Source organism: Actinia tenebrosa, unplaced genomic scaffold (genome assembly GCF_029948245.1).
Source record: "Actinia tenebrosa isolate PJP-AT-01 unplaced genomic scaffold, QUT_ActTen_1.0 PGA_scaffold5__44_contigs__length_20552954, whole genome shotgun sequence".
In the NCBI taxonomy this organism is placed as follows: domain Eukaryota; kingdom Metazoa; phylum Cnidaria; class Anthozoa; order Actiniaria; family Actiniidae; genus Actinia; species Actinia tenebrosa.
In genome coordinates, this window is record NW_028292582.1 from 16,635,431 (window position 1) to 16,656,716 (window position 21,286).

A 21,286-nucleotide genomic window follows, 5' to 3' on the forward strand; every position below is an offset into this window, starting at 1 on the left:
ACTACTACCTACACCCTAAGAGATACCAGAAAATGCTGATTTTCAAAAATTCGCGTTTAACACCCTAAAAGATACGAAATCGCGGATTTTTAACCCCAAGTGCTACGCCCCGCATCTCTGATACTTTTTTTCCCCCGTCCCCCCCCCCCCCTTCCCCGGGATAAACCACGAAAAAGGAAATGAGTACCCATTGTTGCTAAGGTAAATAATCGAGTTCGTCGATTGTGATCTTAATAGATCAGGTTTACCCTCTTTAATGTAGCGAACTGCAAGATCAATGCTTTCTTTCACAAGGAATATTAGTAAATAAGCTTTCTATGTCAAAAGATATACCATGAAATGATTGTTGGTGTATAATGAATTGATTTCTTTGACAAAGTTAAAGCTATCCAAAATCAAATAGGCTATACATATCAAATGGGAACAACCCCTTTTGAATCAACAGTTAACACACTAAACTCACCCTTAATTATTGCGTAATCTTTGCTACTCATAATACTGTTCTTTTCTATATTAGGCACCAAATTCTCACGTGCTCTCATTAATTAGCTAATATATAATCTAGGTTATATTATTACATCATTAACATCCACTGAATGATAGCGGTATGTACGCCGAAACATGTTTGGATTAAAGAAACTTGTTTATTTCTTAAAATCGTTTCTTCACTGCTCATTAACAAATCACAAAAATGAAGTTACCAATCATCTACCACAAGTTAAAAACGCAAACATTACCTTTAGGTGTTCCTCTTTCAATAAAGCACTAAAAAAAGGCAATTTTCTATCTTTAAAATAAGGAGATATAACTATCTAAAAACTAGTATGAGCTGTGTCGGTGTTTCCAATGAAGCAGTAATGATAAAAAGGTAAATTATACACCCTGAATTATACATAGTGACGTTTCGGACGCTAGTCCTTCGTCGGAGTGAAAGACGAAGGACTAGCGTCTGAAACTTCAGTAGGTTTTTTCATCTTTTCACGGTGTATAATTTACCTTTTTACCATTACTGTATCTTTAAAAGGGTTTTTAAAAGGTTGTTGCAGACATTAATGAAAAAACAACCAAATGTTTGAGTCATCTTTTTATAAGCAAATATATTTTCTAACATCGTAAGGGACTAACATTGCCTACCTATGTAAAAAAAATTTTTTTGATTAATTATTATTTGGGATTGTGTGCATGTGTGTAAAAAGCTGAAGATGATGCTCTCCACCTACAACAAGCTCTCTGCTGTCTGGACATTTGGAGTACTTGTAACAATCTTAAATTTAATGTATCCAAAATGTAAAGTGCTTTAACTATAAACTTGGCTCCAACGACCTGCATAAAGTGAAGGACGAGAAAGATCTTGGTAAAACGGTCACTTAATATACACTCACTTGGAATTCACATTATATACACTGCATGGTGGCTAAAAGCTAACATTCCCGTCAAGCTCTTGGGTCTGTTGAAAAGGATTTGCTCCTTTTTACCTGATGTTAATGTTCGTCGTACACTCTAATTATCCCTAGTTAAATCACAACTTTGTTATGCCAGTGTTGTTTGGTCTCCTCAACACATTTCTCTCAAGGCAAAAATTGAACCCTAGCTACTAGATGGATTTTAAAGGAAATGATAAGTGATTCAACATACAAGGAACGTTTAATAGCTCTTAAAGTGCCTATCACCCTTCTGACAATATTCTCAGTATTGATTCTACATGGGGTAAGATGTTGAATAACCTGAAAAAATTACATAGTTTGAGTGCGGCTTCTTGAAGTTATGAAGGTTTTTCCATGTCATATGCTAATGCTGTGACATATGAGGAGTAATCATTTAATATACAAAACACTACTGGTACAGATAAATTAAATTTGAAATACGTCATTGTTTTGCCCATTGCTCTTATAGAAATGATTGCAAGTTAGTTTTCCCATAGAAGCCGGTGTTTCGAATTACGAGAAACAACTAATAACCATAAATGCCTCCTCATACGTCACAGCACTAGCATATGACATGGAAAAAATTTCATAACTTCAAGAAGCCGCAATCAAACTATGTAATTTTTTCGGGTTATTAACAGCTTACCCCATCTTGAATCAATACTGAGAATATTGTCAAAAGGGTGATAGGCACTTTTTTAAGCTCGTACCATTATATGTCATGACCGTGAAATTATAAAGGACCTAATCTTTTTTTTATAATTCTTAGTCATGGTTGTTCCTGTATTAATTTCAATGCTTTTGTTGACTTTATACCACATGGATGCTCTAGAAACTCCAATAACCCTAGTCTCATGCTGAAAATACAAACTTGTAAAACTTCTTCTTTTCCAGCCTCCTACTTTAATCGTATTATTAAACTTTGGAATCTTATATGTAGTGATCCTTCATCTAGTTTAACCAAATTAATGTTTCCTCATTTAAGAACTTTGTTTCCAATATAATTCTTCTTCTTCTCGTCAAAAACATTTTTGACATTCCAGTGTACCTGGTCAGCTATTAGAGAATGTTCCTGTCATAGAACTTAAGTAGAATGAAACAATTACTTTGTAGTTTCCTTAATATATATCTTTTAATTTTGAGGGGAGCTGCCTCGCATGGGTACTCCATGCACATCCCGTTTGCCTCTCCCCTTTGGTTTTCTACAGCCTTGTTCTTTTCTTCCATTTTCGTAATTATTTTCTCTTGTTGATTGTAGATTGCCAATAAAGCTGTTAAATTAAATTAAATAAAATAAAACAAAAACAATGTGTTGCAGACATTACACTCTGGATTGTTGCCTTGAAATTCAAGTTTAAAGTTGATCTATTGTATTAGTAAAGAAGATACTTGTAGTAATATCAAGATACATCACTAGCAAGAGAATATGAACTAAGAGATCGGACAAGGAATCCTACCTATAATTATAGCCTTGTAACCATCATGTGCACAGTTTGATGCTATTTTTAGCTTGGAGATATTTTGAGCGAAGAACCTGATTGGTTGATTTCTTGAGGGTAGGTGGCTGTCATGTCTTGCAGTAAACAAAAGCCTGTGTTTTTGTCGTGGACGTAACGAAATATGGTGCTTTTCTAACCTAAAACTAGGCATTATAGGGAAGCATGATTATCGCGCGGGCATGGTAACGAGTTCAAAATAGCATCAATCATTCTAAAAATAGCATCAAAGTGTGCACATGAAGGGGCATGGGGATTCCTTCTCTCAGTTCATTTTCTCGTCACTAGTTTTAGATTACAGCAAGTTTCTTGGTGATTATTATTATCATGGATTTAATTCTCACTAGTGTAACCACAACCAATAAATTTGTAAGTGACTATAAATTAACTTTTTATAAAATATATACACACCAACTCGCAAGAACATTGACATACGAAAATAGAACATTGGTGATTTAGTGGGATAGGAATTATATTAAAAAACAAAAGGAGATCACTGAAGCTGAACTTTTTCTTTTGTCTTTTAATGTATTCCTTTCTCACTAAATTACTAATGTTCTATTTTCTTATGTCAACGTTCTTGCAAGTAGGTGTACCTTTTGAAAACATTTTTTGGGAAGTTAACTCTGAGATACATGTTCTCTCTTTTGCAACAAAAAGTCTTATCTTAAAGTGGCCTGTCTTTTTTGTGGGTTTTTTACTTGTCCAGACAAAATACATTACGTAATGTACTGGTCTGTACTTACTGCATGTACAGGCCCTTAGCAGGGGTAAAATTATTGGGGGGAAGGTGGGGCTTGTATCAGTGTCTATTAATTACTCACAAATACCAACGGTAAAGTAAAGAATGCACAACTTCAACAACACAAACACTTTGAAACTTGACAGACCTTGACTGGAACATGTGAATATTCTTCACAAAATCGAAACTAAGCCCGAGTAAATGAGTCCGTAATCAAGAAACACAGCCGTAATTTGCAACCCGAAAAGGGTCTATTATTAGTCTGAGTTGATTTCGATGCTTTAAAGTGTTTTGATATGTCTTTCTTGCTGAACTTGCCAAACGACCTCTTTCTGTTTTCTTTAACAGACAAAAACGTGTTTGCTATCTAAAGACTAAGGGCATCCGTTTAGAATTTGATACCCACGAAATGAGTGTTTTCTGTGTCCTTTTTGCAGTAGTTTTTCTCTCGACATCTTGTTCAACAAAAAACTTGCAACTGAAATATCCCAGCTTTGTGAATATCATTTACAAATGCCAACTATGTGAACTTTTTTTTTGGAAAAATGAGTCGCCTCCATGATCAATTTAAAGATAATAGTGTTTGAAATTTAGCTGCACATATACTTTAAAAAAAAGTTACGAAATCATTGGGGGGCCCAGACCCCCCCTCCCCACCTGATGTACTGTGCTGTACTTGTTATTGGTCTCTCATTATTTTGTTAGTTACATATTTATGTAAATTAAAGGGGGACTAGCATGAAAATCTTTGGGAATTTAATTCGGCTGAAACCTAAAAAATTTTCTTCCAATGGGAAATATTATAATTTTACAAATTTTTATAGATGTCTGTAACATCATACACTCAACACTAAACATCACTCCATACATTTCGTCGTAAATAACTTCATGTTTTACTTTAATTCTATTTAAGCCCTCCTCTTATTAGCACTCCCATATATGGACTATACGGGGATGATCCGCTGAACAGGGTATGGTTTTTCGAGCTTCTTGTCATAAACAGGGTATGCAATTTCACTCAAATTCCAAGTTCTCCTTGAGTTTCCTGTCATATTCAGGGTTTCTACTTTTGTATTGACCGAAACTGGTTATTATGGTCATCAAAAAAAAAAAAACAATACGCGAGCTGACATGATAATTGAAACAGGAACACAGTGCAATTAATTATATCTTTTGTCATAAATAGGGCCTATAATTTTGAGTTTTTTTGTCATAAACAGGGTACCCCTTTCAGAATCCCAGCGGAACACCCCTACCCAAATCCTGGCAGGAGTACCCCCTCCCCCCCCCCGGGCCTCTTAGGGACTTCATGTCCATAACTTGTGGTTAGAATCATTTTATAGCCGTTTCTTTTCTTCAATACTGAGTATAAAATGAGAAGATATTTTGATTACAAAAGAAAAACAACAGAGAAATGTATGGAGTAAAGTTTAGTGTGGAGTGTATGACATCACAGATTTTCACATAATACTATGGTATAACTTTTAAGCAGTCCCATGAATATTGTGCGAAAAAAGATCAATTGCTTGAGAATTTATTTACTAAAAAATTGATGAAAATTGGATTTGAAAGAGCCCATTGAGAGATAAGACCTTAGGCACCTAGAGTATTAAAATAGCTTTAGCTTTAATTTTTTTACATTACGTAATGTCCGCAACACTAAATATTTTGCAGATTATAAGTCTGCTATGATGAAAATTGGATTTGTAAGAATCCAATAAAGACCTTAGGCACCTACGCATCATTGCTAGAATATTGAAATAGCTTTAGCTTTAATTCTTTGAGATATAACCTATAATGTCCTCAACACATATTTGGCAGTTTAAAAGTCTGCTATGATGAAAATTGGATTGAGTCCTATTGAGAGATAAGACCTTAGGCACCTATGCATTATTGCTAGAGTATGCTTCCCCCTGGATTAGGGGTGGTCAATATTCAAGCAACGCAATATTTTTAATATAGCCTTCAGGGTTCCTGCATTTCATTACCAAAATATTTGAGGAAAAATGAGGGATTTGAATTGTTTTTAATGTGGAATTGGCCATTACAGTTCGTTTGGGCAGTTTCTCTACATTTAAACCTAACTATAAAACTTGAATAAAAACAAACTTGGAATACATATTATGCAAATTGAGAATTTACCGTTTGTCAAATCAATATCTAGTTGTGTAATCATAGTTTTGAAATCTTTCTTCAATCGCTAAACATTGTCATCATGAAAGTCTTTTTGTAGTTTTCAAACTAAGGAATCATTTTATTATGTACTAAATAATTTAGAAATGCTTTTCTGCTGTGAAGTAAAAAGCCAATAGTAACTTTCCTACAAACCCAATATTCTTCCTGGAACTATAAAGCTTAAAAATGTAGAGTTTTTCTCTGTGTTTGTTTTTCACAGCATAGCAGGGAAATCGAAGCGGCATGCTTTTGCTTGACATGCAAAAATAATTTGTTTTGAAAAAAATAGGAACATAATCTCTTTGTAGCTCCTAATGATCAAAATATAGGGAGCATAAAGTTAAAAATTAATGTACATATATTTTATAGCCAACTATTAGAGTCATAGTAGTAGGGGTTTATTTTAGTGGTTATTTTAGTAAAGAAACAAAATAATTGACAATTTAAAATGGAAATTTATCAAAATCTTTTGAAAAGACTTTTTTTCCCTTGTGTTAGTAAAATCATGACCTCATCATTTTTTAAAGACTTTTAAGGTGGCTGGACCCCCTCACGCTTGACCGCTACCTTCCACTTTTGGAACGCTAGTGCATAAACGTCTTTTATTCTATTGCAAATCTTTTTTGAACATAAGTCACATAAAGATTGAATTAATGTTTGATGCAGTTTTTTATGAGATCAGACGTCATAACACGTGATTATGATGAAATATTTGTTTTCGTTTAGAAAATAAACTTAGCCTTGCAGAGCGTTCAACACTAAAATGCTTCGTACCACATAATTATATACTGGATGCCTCCATTTGTGGGGATTTTTGAAAAAATCTATCTAGCTAATAATGAGATATTTGAGATTCTTTAAATATAGTGCATAATCTACTTCAAAACTAAACAATGGATTTCATACGGCCGAAATTAATATTTCAGAGCTATATATTCACAAAAGTTATTGCTCATTTAGTTTTACTCTGTATCTAGTTTTAAAAGGAACATTTTGAAGGTAATCGACTTATGCGATTTTGTGAAAACGTATAGTGCAGAAGACGGGGTAAACATTTGATGCACACTTTTCATCGCAGTTTTCTAGTCAATCTTACTAGATCTTCCATTATTCTAAAATTCGCTGATCATTTCTCTCAAAATTGCGTCAGCATACAAATTAGAACTTAAACTAATATTACACAAAATTGCAAGACTATTGAACTCATTTAAAGCGATCTAAAGCGAACGAGAAATACAGAAAACATTGATCGTTTCCCAACGATTTGATGCTCTGGGAATTCTATTGTTTGCTAATGATCATAACACCAAATTCTTTCGCACCATGCACGGTCTCATCTCGCTTGGCTGCTTTCCGATTTACTCCCGAAGTATGGTTCTTTATCTAAACTCAAAAGTCTTGTTCGCTTCTTTCAGGTTCAAAATTACAAAAGTTGTATGCTTAAAAACTGAAGGCTTGCAAAATATAGGCTCATGGCTCGCACACAGAGGCTCGGACTCGCAGACTCGCACTTTAGTTAACCTCGAAATTTTTCACTGGATTACTTTCACCTGATGTTTTTGGTTTACTGTGTTAGTGTTCAGTTGGCTAGACAATAAAGCTAGACACATGAAATACTGGCTATAACTTCAATACTGGTACCATTTTTGATAATGTTCACGAGATCGAGATATGCATATTATAAGTACTGTTTAATAAACGAGCAGGAGTGTTTTATCGGGTATAAAACACGAGGCGCAGCCGAGTGGTTTTAGACCCGATAAAACACGATCTGCGAGATTATTGAACGGCTTAGAAAACTTATGATGTTTGTTCTCATTGTGTACCGATTTTTTTACGAAATGAACCAAGTTTGATAGAGAAAATCCAAGTTAAAGTTTATGCAAATGAAGACGAATCTATATCCGATATAAAATCACCTTCATGGTCATGATTTCTATTGTGTTTTCTTCATGAATTATTAATGAGTTTTCTAATTTATTTTAATCGACTCATGAATCACAGACTCACGACTCATAAAACAGACGACCTCATTCTTATGAAGTCATATATTTGTCAACAAAACCGACCAGCAGGTCAGGCAATAAAAATCTTGGCTTGTTTAGAAATACGTTCAATTTTACCTCAAAATTTGCATGAAATAACGAAATATTTTTTCAGGTTATAGGTAGGTAGTCAAAGTAAGATATTGTTTAAGAAAATATTAGCAAAGGTTCGTAACTACCTTAAGCTTTATTATTTCTTTTAAATGCATGGCAACCCCTTACTTTTCTAACCAAAATTTAACAACCCTTTGATACATTAAAACAATTTACATGGTTATTTTAAGAAAATAATTGATTCTCAGTTATTAGACATACTTCTGCTTATGAATTAATTAAGGCAAATTCAGGCTTAATTTTTATACCTACAGCAAGGTGAGTTATAATACTTTATACGTTGTACCCATCATGTTGTACCCAATAATTACAGACAAAATAAACTGTTCCATATAATTGTAATCAATGTATAATTGATCATGAGCTTGATGGTTTTTCATTCCAAAAAAAACCCCCAGAATCTTGGTCTTCCGGTTTGTGTGTTACAGAGCCTTTGATTTTTTGCTGAGAAGGTTCTGGTTACGAGAATTAATGAGAAACAAGACAGCATTGAAATCAGTTGGACTAGCAGTTGAATTGTAAGCGATCCCAATCATATCCTGAAAAGCATATACGTACTGCACCACATCCTCATAAACTTCAATCTAAATAAATCTAAACAAGTCTGGCATGAATTTTAAAAGGCCAAGTTTTTTAAAAGGCCACTCAAATAAAGACTATCAAAAAAGCATAGAAACACCATAAGTGGAAAATCTTTCCAGGAACATGTGTTATCTTTATTTGACTTCCAGTTACAATAATATCCATTCTCGAGGCCATATGTTGTCATATTTTGAGGTCATGTAGCAGTAAAATGAGAATGGTGACACTCATTTTTATTGCATATTTGAAACAATCATGGTACAATAAAGGACTATGCAATCTTTGGAGGAAATGAAATTTCTCCTTCTATTTCAAGGAAATCACCTTAGAATTGCGGTCTTGAGGCCCCCATCCATGAGGCCCCCATCCATGAGGCCCCCAGTGTATACCATGACATTGAGACTATAAGGACGGCATAATAAATATATGATCTTGTCATGAGTTTACATACCTTACTAGAAAAACCTGGCAAAGATAATAGAAACTTGGATGCATGGCGACCTATCAGCCTTATCAATGTGGATGTTAAAATGTGTAGTAGAGTGCTAAGTAATACAATGGCTAAAGTTTTGCCGTCTCTAGTCAGCTGTTACAAAGCTGTTTTTGTTAAAGGAAGGAATATAGATGAACCCATTAAGATAATTTGAGATATTATGGATTATTTAAAACACTCATTAATAATTCATAAGCTTATGGTCCAATTGGAGCCACCATACACGTCACGTGCATGAACCTTTATACCCGATAAAGTCCTCTTCATTAGTATTCAAGTGATTTTATATAAAGAAACATGTGTCTTTATATAAAGACACATGTGATCTTTATATAAAGACCACTCGAATACTATGAGGATGAATTCATCAGGGATGAAGTATGCATCCAAGTTTAGATGAAGACATAGAGCTTCATCAAGGTCATAGTCAACCCTAATGATCTTTGACTAACGTGCCTGTCTTTGCCTTGGCACGCAATATGCAACGTGTGGGAGCTTCTATTGAATCTGATAATACACTCCTACTCGTTTTTTAAACACTACATAAAACACAAAGAAAAATATTTGCTGCTTTTTGCAGTGGACTTTGAAAAGGCATTCGACTCCATCGATTGAACATAATTTTATCTTTGCAGCAGTCCTACATAAATTTGGCTTTGATGACAATTTTATCAAATGGGTGAGAATTCTTTTGCATGACAATCAAAGCTGTATCATTACAATGGTAAAGCAACAGATTTTTTAAAGGTCCATAGAGAAACAAAGCAAAGGAGACCCTATATCTATCTCCCCTTATCTTTTTATACTAACCATAGAAATCATGGCGATCATGATTCAGAGTTGTAATGACATAAAAGGTGTGAATATGCAGATGATACCACTTTTGTCTTTAATTCGTTCAACAAAGTTTTGGAAATATTAGAATAATTTTATGACTATTCATCATTGAAAATAAATGCAAAGAAGTCAAGCTGGATGGATGGGTAGAGGAAACCGAGGACCCCCATGAGATTTAAATAAAAATTTTCAATGGATTAATTTTCATGAAGAAGGCCTCAAAATACTGGGCATATATTTTTGTATGATGATAAGTATAGTATGATCAGAATTTCAAACCGATATAATTCACTAACTTTCAGACAATCCCAGAAGTATTCTGTCATTATAGATCCAATGCACCTAACACTTTACAGTAAAATCCAAGTATTGAAGTCACGCTCGCTCTGCCAAAATTGCTCTGTGCTTCATGTTTTAGAAGATTTTGTTAAAATAATAGAGAATACAACACAAAATTTCATCTGGAATGGAAAAAAACAAAAATCAAACTTATAGCACCTTATAGTCGGTGATTATAAAAGTTAGGAGGATTTAAAAGTTTCCAGATTTCCAGTCCTGTATAAAAACAAAGCGAATCAAAGGGGCAATTAAATTGTTCGAATCCATCAACATATCTTAAAAATATAGGAGGATTTCACCAAATAAAGAATAATTTTGATAGTAAAAGGATCCAAAAGAATGTTCCAGCTTTCTACAAGAGGGTATTAATAACGTGGTCAGAGATATCAGAAAATAATAGCGATGAACCAAATACGATATTCAATGAATATAATATATGGAATAATAGAAATATATACAAATAGGGGGAAACTCCATTTTTTATGAAGATTTCTCTGCCTTGAATATCAACAATATCTCTGATTTATGTGATGGTAATGGTGTCAAAGTAAATTGTAAAAGTAAATGTAAAAGTAAAAGCAAAAATAAAGGACTTCAGGATAAGGATTTCATGGGTTAATTGGTCTGGAATAATTCACGCAAAATTCCAGCTTTATGGAAAAAAACAAAATGTGAAAGGAAAAATGAGTAGTCTCAAACAAAACAAAGACAGCTTAATTAAGGTACCAGGGGACCTTCACGACTGATGTTCACTAAAAACATCATAGCGCACTAACTATTCAACTGATATGGCTACAATAAGTATAAATTTTTTTTAATGCTGAATAAACACAGATTTTAACTATGAGAATCATTTTTTGAACAATCTTATCAGTTTTTTAAGAGTGAGAGTTTTATAATTTTCGATAGTTTTATATTATTTTTAAATATTCCCAGCATTTATTAGCATAAATAATTCTGAATGGCAGGGAGCAGCATAGCGTTAAAAGTACAGTCATATATTATATTTGTTTTCAGTCAATTCATATCCAACCATATATAATTATATCTCTTTTTTTTGCTTCATGTTTTCTTTTTTTGCTATCACTGTGGTCTTTAGTTTGTTGCTTTATTGTTGTAAATGTTGTAAATAGAAATAGAATGTAAAAAGGAGCCATGTAAACCTAATTGTGTCACAAAAAAAGTTGTGGTGAATAGAATTGAAAAGGATCTATGTAAATAAGTTGTGTGATTAATAATTTTGAAGAAAAAACTAAATTAAATAAATAAATGAATAAATAAATAAGTAAATAAATAAGTAAGTAAATACATAAGTAAAAACATGAATAAATACATAAATAATAAATGAATAAATGATCTTGAGTTATTTCTTTATATAATTTATCCATTCGTGCAGGGAGTTGTCCGACCTCCTGGGTTTGCATTGATAACAATAGGCTGTTTGATAACTTCAATTGGTAATGCGAAACACAAACCACGTCTCAAAAACAACATTTGCAGATGAATTTCAGAGCTCATAATAATTTGTGTAAATAACAAAAGAGTTTGAAACGCAAAGGTGCACGTCTCAAAAACAATCCTTCTTGAAGAAAAACGTTTCAATATTCTTGGTGAAATGATGTTCTATAGAACTCCAAATGCACCGAAAGGATGTTCTTTAAGTATGAAGGTTTTTAATGTTACAATTGTACTTAATGTGCTTATAAAGACATTCTGAATGTTGATCTCAGGCCATGTTGAGAGTGCTTCATGACAACAGCGTGAATAAAATAAAAATTTTAATTTAATCTTCATGAACATTTCTTAGAAATGTGGTTGAATTCCTTATCATTTGATTTTATGGTTGATTTAGAAGAATTATGGTTGATTATTAGAAGAATTGTGGTTGATTCCTAAGCATCTGAATGATGTTCTTTAACTCCTATACATCTATATCGTGTTCTGGAACTATATAATTATCAGTGACAAAATTCAAGAAGGACATCGCTTAACTACAGTGTTTGCTAGCTTGTAGATATCGTTTTTAACACCGTAATGATCGTGAAACAACTCCAAAAGTGATCGATTTACACAGGTTCGTAGCGCTATAATAATCGTTAAACTTCTAAAAAAACTCTTCTTATGAGACTTTATATAGACTAGGAGAGTGACATGGTTTATACTGGGGACGTCATGGTAGCACAGACTAGGGGCATCATTGTATACGCTGCGGGCCTTATGGATGCATGGGGGCATCATGACCGGTTATCTCACCTTGACTATGAAGATTTATACTTTCAACATGTTAATGACTGTGATGTTACAGGAGGCATTTGAGTGTATTTGTTGTGCCTAGTTATATAATAAACCTTTATGCAAGCCAATGAGTAAAATATTGATGCTATATAGTCTGCATCGCAATGTATTATGGAATTAAATTCCAGAAATTTGAAAAGAAAGTGTTGGGCCACTTGGTCCTACTTACAAAATAAATTATCAGCCTCACAGCATTCTCTCCATTAACCACATATTCGGGAAAAATCTATTTACAAGCTCACAGGATAATTCTGCCAACATTTCTCAAACATAATGTACGAACTTTTGACTTTAATGTGCTCTCAGGATTCCCCTCCAGCACTCCATATATATGGATAAAATGGCTCAGAATTAACAGTTTTCAAAATACCTCCAAATCAAGCTGCCGATGCTTCATAGAAAAAACATTTCCTTGCTGGAATATCACACCACTACTGGTGAACTCTGTACCTCATTTGCATAAAACAATGACATTGTCAATCCAAACTCCAAATATGGTTATGGTATGAAAGTTCTGCAGTGAAATTTCTTCAAATTTTGCATAGGGCTTTAGTTTATGTTTTCAAAAACGTAAGGAAAATTTTAAAGAATTCTGTAAGAGGGAACTATTTCAAACAAACTTTATTGATTTTTACGAATTCCCTCTTACATAATTTTTTCTTTTCATGTCAGATAGAAGATTATGATACAAAGTTGAAATATTCCGGTTTTTAAAAAAATTCACCATTTGGTTCCATCTTGAGTTATGATTTTTTAAAGTGCAGATGAACCCTTCGATAATACTTTCAGTACTGATTCTACATGAAGTAAATAGTTGAATGGTAAAATATTTCTTGATTTGAGTGATGCATTTCTAAGTATGAAGGTTTATACTTTCAATATATGCTAATGAGTGTGACGTCTTTTAAGGCTTAATTAAATATACAAAATCAAACTGGTCCATATAAACAGCTGTATTTAAAAAGCATCATTATTTTACTCATGGTTTACATGATTTCAAGCTATTTAAAATTTCTATTTCCAAAATGGCCAGCATTTAGTAATACTAATTACAACAAAAACACTCAAATACCTTACCTGACGTCAACATCATTAACATTATTGGAAGTATAAACCTTCATAACTTAGAGACGCATCACTCAAATCAAGAAATATTTTGCCAATCAGCTATTTACTTTATGCAGAACCAGTAATGAAGGTATTGTCAAAGGGTTCATTTGCACTTTAAATAAACACTTTTGATGGAATAGCAATGGTTCTGATGTTGTCATAGCAGCATCTTACGTCATTTTTTCATGTTCATTGTGATCTCTGGTTTATAGTCTTTGGCTTTCCAGGTTTACTTGCTGTCATATAGCCATAAAAAATTTTTTGTTCATAATGTGAAAGCACAAAACACTTTCCAGCCTCTATAAGATATATGCTACCATTCGACTTTTTACTTCATGTAGAACAAGTACTAAAGGTATTGTGAGTCTGAGGGGTGAAGGGCACTTTATAATATTAAGAGAATATGTCAAAGAAAAATTAAAACAAATAATAATCAAAAATTTGATCATTCAAAATATTTATACTAAATATATATAGTCACTATATTTTTTGCAAAAAAAAAAATTTTACGACCATCACTCTCTGTAAGCCTAGGGACTCTTCTGTGACCAGTAAATGAATATAGAAATTCCTCAATCACATTATTTTCTTTTTTAAATTTGTCTGATGGGTCTTTTGACTATAAAAATGTGAGGTTTTTTTTACCTGAATTCTCTGGCAATATTTCTTTCATGACGTATACCATATTATGTAGATGTCCATTTTTCAAGTTCATTTCTTGATCATGATTGATAGGTCCTCTACCTTTTTTCTTAGAAATGCCTCCAGTATTTGTTGCTGGACACTGTGGATTGCAATTATAAGCAAGAGGTTTCAATTAAATTTTGTTTGTGGTATAGGTACAGGTAGTAGTCTGACTCAGTTATTATACATCTTATGAGAGTCATCAAGTACAGCATCACAAAGTAGTGCATGTGCCTTAAATGAATCATTGAATTAGATGATGGCTAGTAAACACTAGCGTGGACTGCGTCGGTGTTTCTAATAAAATAGTACATTGAATTAGAATTATGAACTCTAAATGATCCTTCTCAACAGTCACAGTTTGCTCATTATGAGCATGAGCTTGGAAGGCCGAATTTGACCTTTTGTTTTTCTGTTAACTCCCTAGTCTACAATAATTGAATGGATGAAGGTATGAAGGTTTATATACTACCATTATGTTACTGACTGTGACGTCATCCCAGGCTTCATTAATTATACAAATTTTGACCAGTTGGGAAATGAAGTAGCAATCAGAATTCAAGGGAAATATCTGCACTACAGAGTAACCTAAGGGTTTAAAGTATCACTTCAAAAAAAAAAACATCAAAAACATCAAAGAAATGCAGAAAACAAATTCATGGCCATCATATATGACTTTTTCAACGCTCTTTGAATTAAAAGCATGTGAGTAAGAGTTATTAATAAGGATTTATGAAACTTTCAATCCATGCGCACAATGTGTAAAATGTGAATTCATCATATAAAATTTTGATTATTTCCCTAAATTTTGTGTCAATCATTCCCTTGCAATCACCTTTTTTTGCCCTCTGGGAGTTGTTGCCGGGCAAACATCGAAACTTGTTCATGTTCACATGATACTCACTTGCCCAATCAGAGTATGAGAAAAATGAAACAGTTTGTATATAACAATGTTTGTGGGCTCGTAATCTAACGATTAGCTCACCGCCAATGAAGACAGTGGTATTAAGAAGGATACGCTACACAATAATAATAATAATAAAAACATTGGTGTCTTTGAGTAAAGATTATAAAATCAAATACGACGGGGATATTTCTATGAATTTTCATACGTCCCTTTAATAATTAAAAGATAAAGTCGTGATCTAGAAGAATCGCTCGTGAAACTTTTGACTGCATTTAATTCTTGAACGTCATTTTCGAAGTACGTATGCGGCTGAAGACAACTTTAAACTTTTTAAATACAAACTGAAAGCCTTATATCTGGCAAATTGGTTTTACAAGTTAAAGAATTTGGCGAGTATTAGGCTATGAATTGCGTCTTTTGGGTTTAACTTAAGCTTATCACAAACCTTTCTTTTGGTTAGTATTAACTCATATAAGACTTACACGTGGGAGTGTTTTTCTTTAATTTCATCTCCGAGTACGCCATTTCGTTCCAGGTACGTATTCCCCAATCTCCATCCTCAGAAAGTCAATTAGTTGAAATAATATTTGTAGAATAGTTACCAAAGCACGAGATATGCATCCCAGAGAAAGATTTGATTGAACATCAGCTCCTGTGCGTACTCGATTTGCTTGCACGGATTTCTGTGTACGTGACTTTTATTACCTATTTACCAGACTTCGCGCGGTTGGTTGCTAGGGAAATGTTTTGCTCATGCGCAGTGCGATTTGTTCTCATTTCCATGCAAAGGAGGATATATACGTCAAAACAGCTCCATCCGGGGAACAAAACAAAAGAATTCCAGTCTCCTGAGAATCAAAATTATTGTTTTGTTCCCCAGATTGAGCTGCATTCCAAAGTGCCACAAGGGGTCTATAGGAAATCGCACGATCTCAAGTACAATTTGAAATTTATAGGTAAAAGTGATGTTTTGAAAGTGTCAAAATTGGACGAGCCTTAAAAGGAGAGTCCAATTTCAGAACTTTCGAAACATCACGAGTATCTATAAATTCAGAATTGTACGAGAATGTTGTGCGATTTTTTGTTTATAATACACTCAACAAAATATTGAGCAGCTTATTAAATCGGGACAATATTGAGTACACTTTTGAATCAGAATCTAGGAGCGGAATAAATTACAGTCTTTTTTAGAGTCTTAGATTATCATGTACTCTAGGGAATCGTTAGCATGCGTTTTCTTTGTTAACTGAGGCCCCGTCCACACGTATCCGGTAATTTTTGTATCCGCAATTTTTTTTTTCGGATACCAAAATGTTTGCGTCCATACGCAGCGTATTCGAATCGTTTTCATTGTCCACGCGTATCCGGAAATTCCTTGATTCGCCCTGATGCACGCTAGTGCCTAGCCCCTTTGACGGATAGTTTTTTTTTTTGAGCATGCGCAAAATCATGTTTACGTCAGCGTATTCGAAAAATTGCGGATACGACCGTCCACACGTATCCGTTATTCGGAGCGTATTCGAAAATGTCCACTCTGGAGACCGTTTTCGGAAATTTCCGGATACGAATACACAAATTTCCGGACACGTGTGGACGGGGCCTGAATACAATGAGCCATTTCATCAACTCCATATTACCGTTTGCACAGCTCTCAAGAAAGCTTACCTAATTAGCTACCCTACTGCGCTTTCGCATGCCTTTGACCACGATTTTAACTTTCCGTGCGAGTCCGGTCGATTATATATAATGCATCAAATTGAGCTGATCCTCGCAGTATATGAAGAAACTTATGCCAATTATGCAAATTGAAAGACTCAGAAATATGTATTGAACGCTGATAGGATATATATATATATACAGCCTTTTGCAAAAACTATGGCCGTTACCGAAGTATCAATATATCAATATATCGATACATATCGACGTGCACCATGGGAAGGAAATAACCCTATTTATACGCTAAATAGGTATAGCTACAACCTTCGGAGTCGAGTCATTTGGCTCAAGTTTGGCTTACTATATAGAACCAATAAAATTGTTAGAGTTTTGAAGCTATCTGAAATGCAGGACTGTACGGCGAATTACAAGAAAATTTACCATGACAGTAAACCGTTCAAAATTCATCCGGGCTATTATCGATATCGGTTATTCAATTATCGATGTCGGGTATTGCATTATCGAGGTCTGACTCTATTATCGATATCGGGTATTCCGTTCGTATGGCGTACGAAACCGTTCAATATGGCGTACGAAACCGTTCAAAATTCATCCGGGCTATTATCGATATCGGTTATTCAATTATCGATGTCGGGTATTGCATTATCGAGGTCTGACTCTATTATCGATATCGGGTATTCCGTTCGCGTGGTCTGAACTTTATTATCCATATCCGGTTTTCCATTCTCGGGGTCTGAACTTTATTATCCAAGTCCGGTATTCCATTCTCGTGGTCTGACTTTATTATCCAAGTCCGGTATTCCATTCTCGTGGTCTGACACTAATTCTCGGGGTCTGACATTTAATAATAACGATGTCGGATATCGAATTGCATTTCAGTTTCACACACTCAGTAATTTTATGTAAAGTAAATGAAAGAGATTGTGTTATGTAAAGTAAATGAAGGGATTTTTTTGTGGAAAGGAAATGACTTTTTCTTTAAAGATATTATGGAATGAATGTGTGAGCATATGCTTCGAAACGTTGCCTTGGCTACAATTCTTTTCTATTCTCAGTTCTGTACGTAGTCACGTCTTTTATTATGCAGTCGTTAAAAAAGTACACCTCCCGAGTAATAACCCTCCCTTCATCCTTAGCTTGGCCGGGTCCGAATACCTGTTTTTGCATGAATATATTCTTGTACATTTTTTGCTTGACTGATATTCTTGCATATTTATAAAACTAAATATAAAAAGAAAAATGAAAAGAAAGAAAAAGAAATTTGCTCGTTTGAGTTTTTACTAGTTTCTACTTTTCACTTTTGTTCATTTTCATCGTCAATTTATCAGTATATCGCTTTCACCTAAAAGAGCATTGAAAAGTGAGTAAGCAGGGAAAGTTTCAATACTGAGGTGTTTTTCTGATAAGACATCATGGAATGAATGTACAGATATAAGTATGAGATTTTGCTGATCAATAACGACTAGCCTCGCTTTGGTGTCATGTAGCACTTTACAACTCCTAAAATAATCACTTTTTTCTGTCAGATTGTTCACAGAATCCTTACTTATCATTCATTTCTTTTCAGGCATTAAATTTAAAAAATATATAATTTAAAGCGGCCATTTCCCGAATGGGTTTATATACAGGGTTTTTCCTTTCCTTTTTCATTCATTTTGAATCATTTTAAAAACTTTTAATCTTTAAATATAGGGACACATAATGATTGAACCGCTGAATTTTGAATATCTTCATTTGTCATTTATTTATTCATTCATTCTTTTTTTTCAAGATATCCATTTTAACACATGACATTTTATATAGACAATAAATATAGAATATCTGATTCAAGGAAATGTAAGTGGCTACATTAAGTCGATATATTTTATTATGATTTTTTTCCAAGGAAGAAAACAAACTAGAAATTTTTCTTTTACACTTTCCGGAACTTTAACAAAGGTACAGAAGTTAAAAACGATGCAAATATATATGATGATTATCTTTAAAAATTCCCCACGCACAAACTAAGACATGTACAAGTTTTGATTTGTAAACCTGCCCCTCCCTGTCATACACTTTGAACGCAGTCTTATCCCCCGTCTTTCGGGTCCTAGACGTTTCAGAATGCCTAATACGATTCAAAATCGTCTCCGTCCAATATTAGGGATCGTATAAAATATCAAACTTTTTGTGACCTAACAAAATGCTTATCATAGTATTTTGCAAAAAGCGAAAAAGTATTTTCCTTGATTGTTTCTAAACTTGAACGGTTGTCTATTTTATCTACAATGACCTCTTACTCATTATTGGACAATGGCTCATCACTTTGCAGGGTTTAAAATAGGAAATATGCCAAATATTGTTGGAAAAATCGTAAAGTAAGAAAATGTATACCTTAAGTGCACTTTAGAATTGGCCAATTTTTTCGCCATTACATTGGTCACCCTTTTCTTTATTACACCTTTGTAAAAGCATTTATTCGTCCCTGATAACCCATTATTGAAAAAACTAACCAAAAAGTTTTTTTAAGGTTACTGAAATTATAGATCGCAAAGCCTAGTGGGATCGAAATGAGGACAAACTTTGCAAAAAGGGTTCGCCGTTACATGGATAAGACTATCAATATCAGTAAAAAGGCATAAGTACGTTTATTCCACGAATTGAAAAAACAAGAAAACTGACAAAATATTGTTGCAACATTGTTGCAGCAAGTGTTCTGGGCTCGGTTTGTCTGCATTTCAATCCTATAATGTACTAATACTTCTAGTTGTCATCATATTGGATATTTGTCATTTCATATTGCACCGTTTCTATGATGACCTTAACCCTTAAGTCTTTTGTGCCCTCGGCTATTGTTTCTAATGCCGAAAGGTGTATCTCTGATCCATACATCTGACCTTCCTTCAAATGTATTGGCTCAACAGTAAAAACTGTATCTTTTAGTTCATCAGATGCCTCTATCACGAACCTACAGGAAGCAAAAAACAATCACTATTAATCCTGAAAACTTCTGCTATTGGGGTGTTGGTGCATCGCATACTGAAACCAAAACATCGCGTAAGAGTAAGGCAGCCTGATCTACTAAATATGTAATAAACTACTGCTGGCACAAACCTTATCCCAACATGCATAGTTGTGGCGGCCGGCACAAGCTGCAAGTAGAGACTGCATTTCTCTGCAATTTGAAGAATCAGCCTCCACTTGCACCCATGAGCATCAATATTGGGGCTTGTTAGGGGCTCTCGGCGCGTATTCCCTCCAAAGCCAGCGACTATTCTTTTGAAATCTCTAATTTCCCATAGGAAACTTGCAATATTTTCTTTCCTAAGAAATAAAAGGTCTGTCTTCTGTTGAATGAAAGAAGAGTATGTATTAGAAATACGATGAAACACCACAGCATACTGATACTATACTACTTTATTCGTTTTTGGGCTTTACCTTATCTAACAACGACTCCTTGAGCTTTTCCTCACTTCTTAATAATAGCTTCACGTGTTGGCAGGCATGTTCAACATCGTGTGCAATTTTTTCTTCTTTATTTCCCCAGAAGTGGCACCCAGATATTGAACAATTATTTCTTCTCTTGGTGCATCTTTCAGTATGTAGATGGAGTTCGTTCCTGTAATGAAGTACGGAAAAATGGAATCCAAAATACCTAATTAGTTCGCAGAAGAAATCGCATTTTTAGGAGTAGCAATGTGTATATCGCATTGGTGTATCACGATGGAAGTGATGATAATTACAAAATGGAATACCTTTTTATGCATTCTTCACAACCTAGCGGACAATACATGTCTCCGTATGGACAGCACAGCTCGCTATGTTCTTCCATGTTCTTGGCCAGTATCTCTTTCTTGCATCCCGTGCATTTGTTCTTTCTGTGGTGACACTCTTTTTTGTGCACTTCTTTTTCTTTTCTTTTCACTTTCTGCGTGCACCCCTCGTTTGTGCACTTCTTTTTCTTTTCTTTTCACTTTCTGCGTGCACCCCTCGTTTGTGCATGACATCTCTTCCTCGGGACAAGCATGAGTCATAAGCTGTCCTATTAGCCCCTCAGCCTGGCAGAGATTACATTTTCCTTGCAGCTTTGCAACCACTTGCTTCACGATGAAGTTACAATGCAATATAGTGGAATAATGTATTCCCTTTCGGCAATCTGGGCAGTGCCTATTGAGAACGTTCTTTTTAATCCGCGATATGCAACAGAGGCAAAATGTATGGCCGCATTCCAATACCATTGGCTCGAGCATGACGTTGTTACTGCAAAATGAAAATGAAATGCATACTTTATATCCATTTCAAGGTATTTACGAGGAAACTAATTAGTGGAAAAATTATATCGGTAATATATTTTTTCGTTTTTATTTAACGTTAATCGATTATCTTA

At 34.2% G+C, this 21,286-nt stretch overlaps 1 long non-coding RNA gene across 2 annotated transcripts; it reads right to left on the reverse strand.

Annotated features, from left to right (window-relative positions):
• Positions 1 to 1,069: 1,069 nt before the first annotated feature.
• Positions 1,070 to 15,931, reverse strand: LOC148906734 (uncharacterized). Of its 2 annotated transcripts, none has more exons than XR_016121245.1 (3): positions 15,726 to 15,931; positions 14,298 to 14,436; positions 1,070 to 2,507 (listed from the first exon to the last, which is right to left on the reverse strand). It is a non-coding gene; the product is annotated as an uncharacterized LOC148906734 (long non-coding RNA). The 2 variants fall into 2 exon arrangements; XR_016121244.1 differs by having other exon boundaries at positions 1,070 to 2,695.
• Between the last annotated feature and the right edge of the window lie 5,355 nt (positions 15,932 to 21,286).